We start from the raw sequence: 16,553 nt of genomic DNA on the forward strand, positions 1-16,553 counted from the left end.
TATATACACGCAGAAACACCACACGGAAAAGGAAACACGAGAATCCTGAGCGCTTTCCTGTATTACCACATCTTGAGAGGACTAGATACATAGTGAGAATATAGATGCAGTAGAGGTTATGTATGCAGAACAGGAGGAAACATGGAATGGGGTCATATAACCTTGTAATTAGTGAGAGGCGAGGGTGGCATAAGGGTCTGTGTGACCCACCCTCTACCTGACTCTTGTACCACACTCGCCTCTCACTAATTACAAAGTTACAAAACCCCATTCCATGTTTCCTCCGGCTCTGAGTACATAACCTCTACTGTATCTATTTTCTCTCTCTGTAACTCGTCCTCTGAAGACGTGGTAATACTCAAAAGCGCTCAGGATTCTCGTTGTCTCCTTCCCTTGCGGTGTTTTTTGCAATCATGAAGTTATGTTTTTTGTCTGATTTTATATATATATATATATATATATATATATATATATATATATATATATATATATATATATATATATATATATATATATTGATTTTGATTGTATGCCGCAGGAGCTGCCATACATGGGACTGCGGTAGACAAGATCCGTCCCTGTACGAATGTTAGCATCCCTGACCGTGGTGTACGTCGTGATATGCTGCCTCAGACAGATGCCCTCCCGTGCGCTCTCGAGGCGTTAGTATCCATGTCCTCACCCTCGCGTCGAACCATGTTTATCTCATCGATTTCCTTGAAGTGTAAGTCACTGAGTATGAGACCTTTTTTCACCTGTGGATGGCTGATCGTACCGTTCGCTAAACTACCCGGATACAACCTTCATTATTCTCACTAGAACATTGTGTTGGCTCGTCTGGCCTCACTGGACGATGGCGTATTATGTGAACAATGGGGCGGACGTTGTCTTCCATGTATTCTTTTTTTCTTCCTGAAATGCATCGTTTCCATAGTCCATTATGTGCCATTATCTTCTTAGCTTTGATAGTGTATCTCACCAGAAGGGCTAGTCATCTCTCGTGTCAACCGTCGGCTCTCCTTGTTGTATATCCCCTAGCAACACTCCACCTGTCAACTGTCACCTGTGCAGATTACTTCTGGTCGTGGACCTGGTACACTTGGTTTCCTCGTGGTCTTCCAGTGCAGGAAGCTCCCTCTCCCTTCGGCGTCTACATCCTCCGGTATTTTTGCCTTTATTTCACATCTGTTTCCTCATCTCCCGTTGTTGTGTCTGTTATGACAATCATCTTACTAAGTATCGTACTGTTTGCTCTTGCGTAGGCCTGTTGTGGCACTCCCACATACGCTACGTTCACTTTGAATGTTTTTGTTTGGTTTCTTTCCAGTCCTCCGTGCGTTATGTATCTCCTCAACCATCTCCCTCCGGCCTTAGTGCTTCCATAAAATCGCTGATCCTCCTCCCTCGCAGCAGCAACCTCCTCCCTGGGCTCATTCCGTTCGTGCAGTCCACACGTCACAACCCATCCGTTTCTTTCCACTTCACATCGCATCATTTTGACAACCTTCGGTTGGATTATGTCGCTGTCTCCTCAGTTTATCATCGTCTCTCTGCGTTTAGGGATGTATGGCTGTTTATGTGTGTATATATGTTTGTGTATATGTGTGGTTCATGTATATATATTTTTTGTGTATGTGTGTAAGTGCGTTTTTGTGTGTGTGTGTGTGGACGCGCGTGTGTCTGTGTCCTGAGCCTGGTTCCCCAGTTTCCCCGGGCCTAATGGGTAGCGAACAAAAAACTGTGGGTGTGGTGGGCGTGGAGGACTGTGGTCAGCTGATAACCCAGCTGACCCGGGGCTGATCAGCTGATAATGGCTGTGGCCTGACGCCCGCCCGCTGAGTGGCTCCTTCACTGATGAACTGAATCACTCAGTGGTGGAATCACTGATCACCCGATATACAGAGATGATTAATCGAGCAAGTGATTGCCCCTGCCTCCGTCGAGGAGTGATTAGAGAGTCACTCGTTCACAAGGTGAGGTTGTGGACCTCTGGGAGAATGCGCGCCAGAAATGCCTGAATGAAAAAGATGTTAATGTTAAAGATATTAACAAACGCAGTAACTACATATGAATCGACTAATGATCTCTCCCTCTCTCTCTCTCTCTCTCTCTCTCTCTCTCTCTCTCTCTCTCTCTCTCTCTCTCTCTCTCTCTCTCTCTCTCTCTCTCAGTAGACCATAGAGAACGGTAGCCGTACATCTCGGCTGGTGATGACTGCTGGCAGGGGCTATCATTAACCTTTTAACCTGGCGATGCAACAGGACCCGTCACAGCGTGCTGGCCGCCGCCCCACCCCCGTGCTGTGATGAGTCCTCGGATCATTGACTCTGGGCGAGGGAGAAATTGTTTCGATGTCGTAACGCGACTTACGTTCGGTCTCGTGAACGTAGGACGTGATACAGTAGAGAATGCAACACGGGTGCCTATAGAGGTTGGAGGGGGGGGGGGGCAAATGGAAGAAGTGAGGGGAGATGTGGATGACGTCCCTGGGGGAACAGCAGAGCCAGGGGTCGTGGACACCCTCTGCCGGGTCCGCCGCTGTCCCGGCCGTGATTTGAGTAACCACGACAGATGGCTTCTAGACACGTCCCGCGGTGGTTATGGGATTACTTCTGTGTGTGTGTGTGTGTGTGTGTGTGTGTGTGTGTGTGTGTGTGTGTCTGCAAGCGTCTCATCCACAACAGTTGTATCTGGGATGTTTGAGAAGTATCCTAACTTACTTCTGTAAATAATTCATTTGTGTAACTTATGGTATTTTGTCATTGTTGGTCAGGCCCGCTAAACCCTGCATTTATCGTGTAAGTCATTCTGTAGTTCAGTCCCTGCGTCTAGATCCTAGACCTTTGGTGTAGTCTGTGTCCTTTGCGGTATCGCTTGCTTGCTGGGTGGGGACGAGAGCACAATAGTATCGTCGAGTTTGCGGTAGGCCGTTATGACCCAAACTTTGATATATGATGGACTGTTATTTTGATTTATTTAGGTTCGCTTGCTTGATGGCTTAGGTGACTTAATTGGTACTGGAATATAACATTGCCTGGATTATCACGCACCAGCCACACTCCTGTCATAAGAACTGATTGCAGTCATTCCATCTTCCAGGTTAGATATACTTAGTTGACTGGTCTTGGGGACAGCCAAGGATATTTCGTAAGACTTCAGTGTTCCTCTATTTTTTTCAGTTCTTGCCATACTTTTTACTGTTGGCTAGAGTTGGTGAGGGATAATGAGCCACGGACAACAGTATACCGGCCCAGTAAATCAATCTAACTGTTCAGGTCAGTGGTCTGCCGTCCTCCTCATGATCCTCTTCAGTATAATCGTGTGTGTGATATGATAAAAGTAATAATACCGCAGTAATAAATAGTGGTTATTACAGCACCCTGACTTGTTTCATCATCATTGTAATTCTAATGGGAACAATTAGGTTACTAATACTTTAATTACTTACGTGTGGAATTTAAATTGCATTATTGAAACGAGTATATTTGTTATCTGCATTATGATCATTATTGTGTTGGGTTAAGCCAGACGGAACGAAGGTGCATATTGTGAAATAATATGGTAACGTTCGCAAGTATGGCGTATCCCACGCTTATCATGGCGGGTGAGGACGCCAGCTTACTTGAAATGTTAGTCCCATTTATCATTTTGAATTAGAATATTTGGATTCCAGTGACTGCATGAAAACTGGCTTACTGCCGACTGTTTGTGATGGAGGGTGACATCCAAGTTTGATGTGTGTGTGTGTGTGTGTGTGTGTGTGTGTGTGTGTGTGTGATACTAGACAACAGAGGGGTCGTGGTGTTGGGTATACAAAGCAGGGATAACACATAGCAGGAATCAGCAAGTTACCTTGATTGACTGGAGCCTTACCGCTCACCCACCATAACTGTTTCCCCTCCCTTACACCATCACTATACCCCCTCATCACTCCCTCACCCTCTCCCTGCCTCCGCCACCGCCACCACAGTTCTTCCCCGGCATATCTTCTACATTCTGCCTCATTATTGCTTTCATTGACCTCCCATCACTACCTCCAGACCCTCCCTGAACCACATACCACACTCCTTCCCCTCTACCACACTCTCTTGGTTGTTTCCTCTCCCTCTCTTTTATCACACCCTCCCTTCTCACCTCCCCTTCGCCCCACTTTCCCGGCTCTCCTTTCCATCCATCACTCCCTCACAACTCTGCCTCCCCTCCACCACAGTTGTCATTTATTCCCTCTCTACTACACCCTTCCAGTGGTGGTGGGTGGGGAGGAGCCTTCTTCCCCACAATCCTCTTTCCATTTGTAGTGTTAGGTGGGTGGGGAGGAGCTTTCTGCCTTACTATCCTGTCTCCATCCACAGTGGTGGGTGAGGAGGAGACCTCTCCCTCACTATCCTGTCTCCATCCACAGTGGTGGGTGGGTGGAGGAGGAGGAACCATCTCCCTCACTATCCTGTCTTCAGCTATGTAGATCAGGAATTTTTAGGATTCTGTTACTGGCCTCCAGCAGATAACAGTGTCATAAGTCTTGTGTTATCTGGGCCTGCCCATGTATTCCTCCGCGCCCCCGTGCTGGCTCCCGTGATCCATTCATTATGTTATAACGACGAGTAAAACTCTCAGCATAACTCACGTTGCATGTCCCCAGCACCGCCAGCGTCTGCTTGTTTATTGCCAGGATGGCCATGGCTGACCGCTTGTTACCGACTGTGTAATTGGCAGTTAAGATTATAATGGAGTAATTAAGTTGCGTTAATTATCCCCGGCGGAAGTGATGATGGCGGCCGACCAGATGGCTGAAGTTACTGGTCATTGTTTACCCTGCCTGGAACCCTGTCCCAGGTGTGTGTGTGTGTGTGTGTGTGTGTGTGTGTGTGTGTGTGTGTGTGTACAGGCACCACACATATAGCCATCTATGTATCTGTATATTATTATAATATTTAGGCATGTATCTTTGGAGGAGAAGAAGCGAGATATGTGTATACAGACATGTCAGCGTCTTGAAGACTGTATCTCTCTCCCTCTACTGTATTATAACACAGAGGTCTTGTATCTCTCTCCCCCTGCTGTATTATAACGCAGAGATCTTGTGTCTCTCTCCCTCTACTGTATTATAACTCAGAGATCTGGGGCAGATGCTTCCCGCTCACACGCAACTGCCCACATGTATGTACACAAGCCTCTCTGTTACGTCACAGTCGCCCGTCAAGACGTACGACCTCTGGGTCCGACAGCGTGGTCTCTGGCCTATTTGGAGATGACCTGTAACGTCCTATGTAACATCAAACACCACTAGGGCCTGACGAAGACCATTCTGTGGCCTCCGTAATCCTTTTGCGCTACCGCTCACAGGATGAGCATTGGGGTTGCACAGTAAATTTGCCCGGAGTTATTACCGGGGCAAATCGAATCAGACACAACTGACAGATGACAGAGACGCATCACAGGGTGGGTAGGAGTGTCCAGGAAATCCACACCCTTTTTTTTTTTGCCGCGGAAAAAAGACTCTGCCACATTCATGAATTGGAGTTTAGCGTGATGACTTGATTGCGAAGGGAATCGCGGGTAATGGCGTCTTTTTTTCCACCCATTAATACGGAAATGACCTTCATTACCGATTTCTGGGGATGTTTGTCGAAAAAATTTGCCTAAATAGCGGAAAATCTGCGTGTTTTGCATCACCCCGGTGCTCCAGTGGGACGTGTCCGCCTCTCCGCTCGTATGAACATCATGAAGCGAGGCAGGCGTCACTGGTGCAGCAGATGGGAGGAGGTTCTTCGTGTTGACTGTGTTATCAACCATCTTTATATGCTGGTTCCGCTCGCTCGAAGTACTGACGGTATCGGGGGGGGGCGCCATGTTGCTCTTGTGGACGTATTTGTTGACCTCGCGTGGAGTGGTAAAGGTCTGCGATAGCCTCCATATTCTCTCTCTCTCTCTCTCTCTCTCTCTCTCTCTCTCTCTCTCTCTCTCTCGGGTTAGACCTGTCATGTAGGACGGTGGACTTTACCGATTCGTCGTGAAACCCACGCGACAGTAAGCATTGTAGCCCGAGACTCGCACTCACCGTCACCAGGAGACTGGCACACCGACCTGCTTGGCCGCTGCACCACTGATAGAGGCGGGAGCACACATGACTGGCTCGTGGTGATGCGCCAGTGGAGTCATCCTCTGTGGAAATCTCACTCGAGGAACCGCCTACCCGAAGGAAGTCAACTCCTCCTCACTCCCGCGTGAGTCCTCTCAGTCCTGGTCATCACTGGGACGTCTGCAAGTTGTGCCCCCCCGGAAGACCCCAGTTTACCCCGGCTGAAGGCAGCATTCATCCTCGCTATCGATATCCACTGCGGACGGGTCCCAAACTGTCTCCAGCCGGAGGATGTTAGCTCTCCTGCTGCCAGTTCTTGCCCGGTTCGTGCACGAGTCTTGCCTTATCATTCTCTCCTCTTCGTGTGTGTGAGATGGAAGCTTAGAATTAAACGTTTTTTTTTTGGGGGGGGAGAGAAAATGTAACAAATGTTTCGTAAGATTCCGGCAGACTTAAATTTAAATCATACAGCATTACATGCAGTGTGCTCGTCACACACACACACAAACACACAGACATACAGACACACACACACAGATATAAACACAGACACGGATACAGACACACATGATAAAAATGAAAAAGACCGAAGAAGAAGCGGCACAATTAACGTAAGGCCGACCTTGCCTTGCAGTACATATCATCATCTTAGGAGTAGTATTGTTTGGCTCTGGCCGACCCCATCTTCCAGTGCTGGCTGGATGAGCCTCAAGGGGGCCGGGTCCCGGCCAAGTGCAATTAGTCGCCTTCTCTTGCCATCTGATAACAAGACTCGCCGGCACAAGGCGAGGGCACTCCTCAACTACCCAGTCGGCTGCCGAACTTTTGATTCCCTAATTTGAATCCGCATAACTTTCCTCCTTTTAAAAGGATACAAAAGTTAGATTTGTAATGCGAAAAAAACCCACTAGTTCAGAGAAAGATTATGATATAATCAGATGATGTCCGGATATTTTTTTTTAGGAAAAGGGAACAAAATTAGATTTGTCATTTGCAAAAAATAAATTCAGTTAAAGAATAGTAGATTCAGATAAAGAATCTAATCTAATGTGATGATGTCCGGATTATAAGCAGTGTAGAATTAATCTGGCAACGTCCAGATAGAGAGGTCAAACACGGGTGTGTGAGTGGTAAACATTGCTGACCATAACTCACGCACGGGTCTGCCTGGGTTCGAATCCTGGGCGCGGCAGTTGGTCCACAGCCAATTCCGGCTGTTCATTCTCCCCCCCCCCCTCGAGACTGGTTGGTGAATGTATACCTGGCTGAGGTAGACGTGTGTACACAAGAGTTAAGACATGGTGTATATACAAGGTTAAGAGACGGGATAGCACGAATGTGAAAATTTCTCCCTGTAACACACACACACACACACACACACACACACACACACACACACATATATATATATATATATATATATATATATATATATATATATATATATATATGCCTTAGGACCCCTTTCCCAGGATCTCCCGCAGCTCCAAGACTGCGCTACCCCAGCAGCAGGGGAAGCGAGGGCCTCCCTCAGAGTGAGAAGTTCCTTGACGAGACTGTCCTCCCCAGTGGCACAGTCTCGCCAGAGGTGACGTTCCGCCCCACCGTTGTCTAATGTTCCCTTTCCCCGGTGCCGGTACCCGAGCGGCTGTTGCCGGAGTTGGACTGCCGGGACCGGCTGCCGGAGCTGGGCGAAAATTGCACTTTGGGAAATATGTTGCTTGCCAGGAGGCATCTTAGAACGTGGAAGCTGCAGAGGAGAGACGGAAAATACGGCTTGCGGAAGATTGGGCTTATTTTTTTCTTCCTGGACAAAGTGTGTTATCTCTAAGTGGGGCTAATGGAGAATGGGACCTACGAGAGGCGGCGCTCGCAAGCGGAGAAGGTTCCTGGGGAAAAAAAGATATATATATATATATATATATATATATATATATATATATATATATATATATATATATATATATTCGTTGTTTAGCTACTTATATGTGTGATTGCTGCAGGCCCTCCCTCCAGAAGGTTCCTGCAACCAAGGCTGCGCTGCTTCTAGTAGCTGAGACACGATGGCCTTCCTTGGAATGAGCAGTTCCCTGAGACCCTCCCTCGCCAAAGGTGACTTTTTTTTTTCACCTGGAGTGTGACCTCAAACAGGACTTTATGGAAGGTGGAAGCTGTATAAGAACTGTGAGAGGTAGATTGTATTGATATGTTTCGTATGTTGCTCTCTGTGTTAGAGTTATGGAATGTGAGAGCTGTTGAAGATGTCTCGCAGAAACGATGTGAAGAATCACTTGCCAGGATGGGAACTGTGAAAATTAAGACGGGGGCGAGACGATGAGAAACATCTGCCCGGCATAACCTGACCTGCCACAGCATAATGCATTATGGAAATTACCTCACCCTAGCAGCGGAGCAGGAGGTCCTTTGAAAGCAGTGTTGGCCGTGCTACAGCATCACATAACTTGTGGCCGCCTGAAGTTGGGTGCTCCTGTTTAACCTCTTTAGCAAGACGCTGCCACGCTCGAACACGAGGGTGCGGGTCATGAACCCGGTGGTATATCCCTTAGGTGTAATGGCCTGGCCTTTGACATGACACTTCTGGGTCAGGCCAAGGGCAGGTCATGAGACACCAAGGGTCGTACCGTCGTGCTCAAGCATCCTACCCACGTCCTTAAGGAGTTATTTTTGCTTATTCTTGACAACAATATACTTGGGTTCGCTTGGCTGGGTTGACTCTTAAGGCACACACAACTAGTTTTATTTACTCGATCTTAAACTAAGACTGGCTGGATTGATTTGAACCGTTTTAGAACATATTATCTTGGATTGGGTAGCCGTATGTTCAGTAAGCTGTTAGAAAAGATTCTGTCTCCACTTCGCAGACTGAAGCATGGAATGATGTTCGCTTGAGTCACCATGTTTTGACTGCCGCTGCCTCAGGCTATCAGTACCCTTCTCCCAACCCTGTCACCCTGCGGGAGACAGCCAGGAGCAAGCCAGCTTGCCTCTCCACTATTGGAATTAATCTGTGAGAGTGCCGGAGGGGCGCTGGTACTGTGACTACGATAATTAGTTGTTAGTATACGTTATAGGAGAGGCACCCCTGGAAGGTTAGGATGCTGTGGCCAGCTGGGAGGCCACGGCTTTTGGGGAATTTCCTCGTTTTCTGACTCGATTTGAGTGTCTGTTTATTTGGGAGTTTTATGGGATTATGTCGGAGTCTGTTTCACCCCATAGGTATAGATAGTGTATACACATTACAGATGGACAGTGTGACTTGCGTACTGGCTATTGGAGTGTGAGCACATTCTCTCTCTCTCTCGTTACCGCTACCAGCAGGATTCTTGCAGGAGCGAGAGCACGTCCTCCCTCATGACCGTCGCCAGCAGGACATGTGTGGTAGACTGGCTGCAGTTGGTGGTGCGCTCCGCCCGCGCCCCTTGGTGGCTCACTCAGCTCACATCAGCTACTGGGACACATAACTGGCGTCTGCACGAGACGGTCATCATGGTTCAGGTTTTCTAGTGTTAGTTCCCATCTCTCTGGGTCTTATTAGTATTGCCAGGCTGCTGCTGCGGGTCGCCGCCGTGCACCCTTACAATGTTATTAGGCATTACTGGAGCAGCCAATAAAGATTATAGAGGGATTAGCCTCAGGCTCAGCCGACTGCCAATTGCTTCCTTACGCACTCGCGACTATTGACCAAAAGAAAAGCGCCCCTTTTCCCTGGAAACAAAATGGCCAAGCCATTTTGTAAGGATTTTTCATTGGAGCAAATTGAATGCATTTTTTTTTCCAGGTAATTTGCAGGTTAATGATAACTGGAAAATAAACATGAAGGTTAGAGAGAAAGGATAAAGGGTGATATTTACGTCCATACGAGAATGTCGTGGCATTAGCATAAACCCGTATAATGTGTCGGCCCGTGAGAAACTGGGCCAGCCCCTCCGGAACCCCCGGTCCTCGCACTCGTGCGCGTATCTCCTCGTTTTTAGAATGATGCCTTTTGTTTATCTCCCCCTGCACTTCACTGGCGACAGTCATCACACGCTCTCTGGCCCACGCTGAAGTGTCTTTACTCTTCCTAAGGCCCACAGTGTCCTACCGGTGCAGGCAGGCTGTAGCCGGGCCCGCCCCCTCCCATCACGACAGCCGCTACCATTAAGGTTTATTATCATACAACGAGCTTCTCTGGTCTTTTGTCCTCTACTCCAGTTCCTCCGTCCCCATCCCGCTTCTGCTGCTGCTGCTCCTGCCTCTGCTGCTGAGGATGTTTTTGCTGGTGATGGTGGTGGTGTTAGCTCTACTGCTGGTGATGGTGCTGGTGTTGATACTGCTGCTGGTGATGGTGTTGGTGTTAATACTGCTGCCGGTGATGGTGTTAATACTATTCCAAGGTAGTGTATACTGCCAGTACTTACGCTGTTAATGCTGCTGCAGATGGTATAAAGGAACGATGATCGTCCAAAACAAGTGAACACTGAGTGATTATGTGTCTTGCAGTCGTCACTGTTGCCCTCCCGTCCCCAACATATCTTCCCTCTTTTCCACTTCTTCATCTTCACTTACCTCCCTCCTTCTCCTTAACGCTACACCTGTTCATTTGCCTTGCCTTCCCTTCCCTTCAACACTTACCCATTTCAAGAATTTCCCTTCCTCTTAGCCCTTGCCAATTTATTTTCCTCTTCTTACCAACACTTGCAACTTTACCCCTTCCTCAACACTCATACCCTTACTTTTCCCCTTCGTTTCCCCTCATTCTCTCAACACATCATTTTTAACTTACGCTCGCCTTTTACTCCTTTATCCTCCCCAAAACCTCAACGCTTTCCATTGTGTCTTTCCTTGCCCCCATAACACGAACCACTTTACCCTCCTTTCAGCACTGCCCCACCTCACCATTATCTTCCCTCATCAACCCACATTAAGCCTTTCCCCACAAAAGAGCCAAGCCGAGTGACTCACAAGATTCATGTGACTAGCGAGAACTTCTCTCTCAAAAAAAAATGAGATTAAATCAGCCGTACTGGTGCGCCCCGCAAGAAAGACAACACTGGGCGATAACGCAAATGTTCGCCAGCCACTTTGTACTGGTGATCAGAGCAGCAACAAACACACGGGTTGTTTACGAGCGTGTAGTGTCAGCAGATTGCCTCCGGCGGCAAATTTTAAACTGCTTAATTATAACAGATAACCCCCGGGAGGGGCGGGCGGCGCAGGAAGGTTCGCTGGGCTTTCATTACGGGTTGGGAGAGAGAGAGAGAGAGAGAGAGAGAGAGAGAGAGAGAGAGAGAGAGAGAGAGAGAGAGAGAGAGAGAGCACTATGTAGCCAGAACGAGTTACAGACACGGAGCGATACCGTGAGCCAAGCAATGGCTTGCTGCCTGCTTCGCTGGTGGCCTGGCTGTGGTGGTCTTCGGACGTGGCTCCGGCAGGTGGGTCGTCCCGGCAAGGCCCCCCACACCGTCACCGACCATCATCATCCAGGCCCATCAGTATCAGCGATGGTGGTAGAGAGCAGCACGGGTGGTGTCCATTGACGTGGACCGCCAGGAGACTCATCTGTGGCAGCTGGTTAGGTCGTCGTACGGTACCAACTGGCGTGGATACCACAAGACGATACGACCCTTCAAAGGTCAATAGTGTGACCTGTGTGTGAGGGGCAAGATGACCAGGCCTTGGAACTGACCCTAAAGACGTTGCCAGAGGATTTTCTGAATAGCCCAGTAACACACGGCAAGTACAGTGGTCGACTGAGGGTACTTGGGTGCCCGAGAGATATAGTTCCAGCATTCCCCACTCGTTAACCTGGCACCCACTGTGGCTTGACAGACCCAGTGGGTGTTTCTAAACCAACCCTCTCGTTCTACAGGCCAGACTATCCTCCCCAAGGTGATTACACCGGGTTTATGCTCAGGTTTAGTACTGTTTTAGGGGAAATATGGCATCTGAGATAGCAACAGTCATTCTGTAAGAAAAATGAAAAGATATCCACACTCCTGAATGATAATGAAATAAGGCGAAATGTAGTTTTTTTTTTTAAAGAGTTCAGAGTTGGTGTTGTATTGATCTGTAGTGATGAAGTATGTGCTGGCATAAGTCGCATCACCTTGCTAAAACGATTATCAATGTTGATACTATATTGCATCCATGTGTGGCACCTGCCCACTCCCTTATTGCCAGTGGTATTAGCGTTAACTCAGGGTATGCGATGGGACCCGTGGTATTGGGGAACCATAAGTATTGTATATTAGTGTTTCTTGTTTCGTATCTAATGTGGAACGTGACACTGTTGAGAAATATACGAATATGCAGAAGTGTAAACGATTCTGGATCTTTTGTTCGTGGAAGGTATTAAGAATATATGGTGTGGGAGGCAAGTTGTTAGAAGCAGTGAAAAGTTTTTATCGAGGATGTAAGGCATGTGTACGTGTAGGAAGAGAGGAAAGTGATTGGTTCTCAGTGAATGTAGGTTTGCGGCAGGGGTGTGTGATGTCTCCATGGTTGTTTAATTTGTTTATGGATGGGGTTGTTAGGGAGGTAAATGCAAGAGTCTTGGAAAGAGGGGCAAGTATGAAGTCTGTTGGGGATGAGAGAGCTTGGGAAGTGAGTCAGTTGTTGTTCGCTGATGATACAGCGCTGGTGGCGGATTCATGTGAGAAACTGCAGAAGCTGGTGACGGAGTTTGGTAAAGTGTGTGGAAGAAGAAAGTTAAGAGTAAATGTGAATAAGAGCAAGGTTATTAGGTACAGTAGGGTTGAGGGTCAAGTCAATTGGGAGGTGAGTTTGAATGGAGAAAAACTGGAGGAAGTGAAGTGTTTTAGATATCTGGGAGTGGATCTGTCAGCGGATGGAACCATGGAAGCGGAAGTGGATCATAGGGTGGGGGAGGGGGGCGAAAATTTTGGGAGCCTTGAAAAATGTGTGGAAGTCGAGAACATTATCCCGGAAAGCAAAAATGGGTAATGTTTGAAGGAATAGTAGTTCCAACAATGTTGTATGGTTGCGAGGCGTGGGCTATGGATAGAGTTGTGCGCAGGAGGATGGATGTGCTGGAAATGAGATGTTTGAGGACAATGTGTGGTGTGAGGTGGTTTGATCGAGTAAGTAGCGTAAGGGTAAGAGAGATGTGTGGAAATAAAAAGAGCGTGGTTGAGAGAGCAGAAGAGGGTGTTTTGAAATGGTTTGGGCACATGGAGAGAATGAGTGAGGAAAGATTGACCAAGAGGATATATGTGTCGGAGGTGGAGGGAACGAGGAGAAGAGGGAGACCAAATTGGAGGTGGAAAGATGGAGTGAAAAGGATTTTGTGTGATCGGGGCCTGAACATGCAGGAGGGTGAAAGGAGGGCAAGGAATAGAGTGAATTGGAGCGATGTGGTATACAGGGGTTGACGTGCTGTCAGTGGATTGAATCAAGGCATGTGAAGCGTCCGGGGTAAACCATGGAAAGCTGTGTAGGTATGTATATTTGCGTGTGTGGACGTGTGTATGTACATGTGTATGGGGGGGGGTTGGGCCATTTCTTTCGTCTGTTTCCTTGCGCTACCTCGCAAACGCGGGAGACAGCGACAAAGTATAAAAAAAAAAAAAAAAATATATATATATATATATATATATATATATATATATATATATATATATATATATATATATATATATATATATATATATCTCGAAGCAAAACCAGGAACAAACGAAAAAGCAGCTTGATTCGCTCAAATCCACTTCAGCTGTCATGTACGTATGTTACACCGAAACCGAAGCAGCATTTTTCAGTCAAGCCTCATAGACCGTGTTCCCTCCACGTCTGACATGTACACCGTCTTGACTCGTGTTACAGCGGACGCTGCTGCAGTACGTATTTTGAGCGTCGCACGGGAACCTGGGGTAACTTACACACACACACATGCACACACACACACACACACACACACACACACACACACACACACACACACACATGCACTCACATACATAACCCCTGACCGACTCCCTCTCGTGTGTGTGTGTGTGTGTGTGTGTGGTGTGTGTGTGTGTGTGTGTGTGTGTGAGTGCGTGTGTGTGTGTGTGTGTGTGTGTGTGTGTGTGTGTGTGTGTGTGTGTGTGAGTCCGTGTGTGTGTGTGTGTGTGAGTCCATGTGTGTGTGTGTGTGTGTGTGTGTGTGTGTGTGTGTGTGTGTGTGTGTCCTCCCCCTTACCTTGCTGTCCCTCGCCCTCCCGCCCATTTAAGAGCCGATTCCTACCTGGGGAGTCACCGGATATGCTAATTAGTGCCGACACCATAATTTGTTGGAGGTATCATCAGCACTTTTATGACGGCCTCTCAAATGTCCCGTAAGGAATTAGTCTGTAGGTGTAGCGGCCGTGTTCGAGGTGATTACACGCCTGGCCAATTAGTCTACCTCGGCCTTATGGCCCGTGTGCGTGAGGCTGGTTCTGCCATCCGGATGAATGCCATTAATTAGGCAGAGGATAATGGATCTTACGATGCCTACGTCTTAGGGCTGTTTCGTCGGCGAGCTTTTAAGAACTTCACCTCACCGGGGGATAATGGCCTCATTGGGCCGAGTGCACAAGTATGATTGAAGTGGAGTTGGATCACAAGATTTTATTTGGGGAGAACGAGTCTTATAGTCTCAGTCCCTAAGGGCGATTTTGTACTAGGAAATGGTCCAAGTAGATAACAGCTAATGGATTTAATGGTCTTTGTGCGTAAGAATGTTTATAGCATAATGTCTCAGGGAGGACGTGGCTGAAGGGGGGGTTGCACTTCTCGTTAGTGAATGCGCGGATGATGAATTGTAATCATTGCGGTAACTGGTGAGGGGAAGTAGGAGGGACTGGGAGGGGATGGGTAGGAGAGCCCCGGGGTCATTGGGAAGGGGGAATGGAAGGGAGGGAAAGGCCTCAGAAGAATTGAGTGGTCTTTGACGAGGTCACCTACTGGAGGATATTAACGGTATCCCTCCTCCTTCATCTCTACAGAGAGAGAGAGAGAGAGAGAGAGAGAGAGAGGAGAGGAAAGCTCCTCCCCACCTACCACTCTCTCTGGCACAACAACCGAAAATTTTGTCCAGAGGGAGCACCGCATAGTATGTAGAGGGTATACTGGATTAGAACTTTTGTAGGAAAGTGCGAGTGGAAAGGCTTTTCTCATGTCGGCAACTGGAAAATCTAGGATACCTCTTAAATCTGAAAACCAAAGAATGAAAAGAAATACATATGTATGGTACACTTTCCTTTCCGAACAGGTTACTGATAATTATTAATGTCATTAAAGCATTATTCTTAAAGCCTGTGATTTAAGTGTCATGATAGTCTTAGCCTTGGCAACTTCTGGTCGTTGTATTTCTCTCTCTCACGTTAAGCAGTCGTCGTTTAGACATGAAATTATATATTTTGAAAACTTATTTTGGATCTGCATGGAATCTGTGCTTCGTTAGAGAAAGTAACATTGGATCTCTGGTTATATCTTCATAAAGTTTATCTATCAGCGGCAGAATAATTCGTTTTCTCTTACTGTTCTTTGCAGTCGTCCTGGTTTTTCTTCGCGCCAATATTCTTCACTCACCAGGTTTCCTAATCATGTGAGCTTGAGAAGTGGAGGTAAGAAGATGGTGGACAAGCTGACGAAGAGGCGACGTGTTTGCCGCCCAAGTCATCATAAACACCGTGTCTGCCGCTGTCTGTGAATGTACACAAACGTCAGCTGACACGGCCACTGCCTGCGGATGTAAACAAACCACAGCTGACGCGCACGTGTGCTGCTGCCTGCAGGTCTCGGCCCGAACACCCGCATATCCTCTCCACTCCGGCGGTGACTTCATATTCACATATGCACGTACGGGTCATCCCAGCCCTCGTCTGCTGGCTGTTACGGAGAGCGGAGAACTGCGGAGTGGCATTGTTCAGTGGTATGACAACTCACCCTCCGTCGTTTTTCCTCTTCGTACCTCTCGTATTGTCGGCACAATCTTCCCCCTCAAAACTAGCATATCTTCTACGAGTGTGCGTCTGGCAAATCATCCGGCGTGTCTACAAACAGATGGCAGACAGGGTTGGCTTTCTAAAATACATAATGTAATATTTCTCCAAAAGTATATATGACTCAGCAGCCAGCAATTTCCGTGCTGCCGAGGAATTGGATACATCATTGGTAACTGTGTACTGGGGGGGGGTTGGTCATCGTGCCTCTGTCAACATCCTCCGCGTGTCTACAGACAGAAGACAGGACCCCCTTTTGGTAATATGGTCATTTCCTCGCATTGCCTCATCACCCGGTACCTACCTCCTTCGCTCGAGGATGAACTGATCCGCCTAAACCTCTGCCGCACTGTTGATACTAAGGCGAGAACCACGTAATCTGATTCCAGCTGCTGCTGCTGCTGGATGGTTCTATCTCTGTGGACTTCTTGAGCATGGCGGGACGATCCCTTGTTATCATGAAGAACCCCAGGTCGCTGTGTTAGCATC

Source organism: Panulirus ornatus, chromosome 56 (assembly GCF_036320965.1).
Source record: "Panulirus ornatus isolate Po-2019 chromosome 56, ASM3632096v1, whole genome shotgun sequence".
In the NCBI taxonomy this organism is placed as follows: domain Eukaryota; kingdom Metazoa; phylum Arthropoda; class Malacostraca; order Decapoda; family Palinuridae; genus Panulirus; species Panulirus ornatus.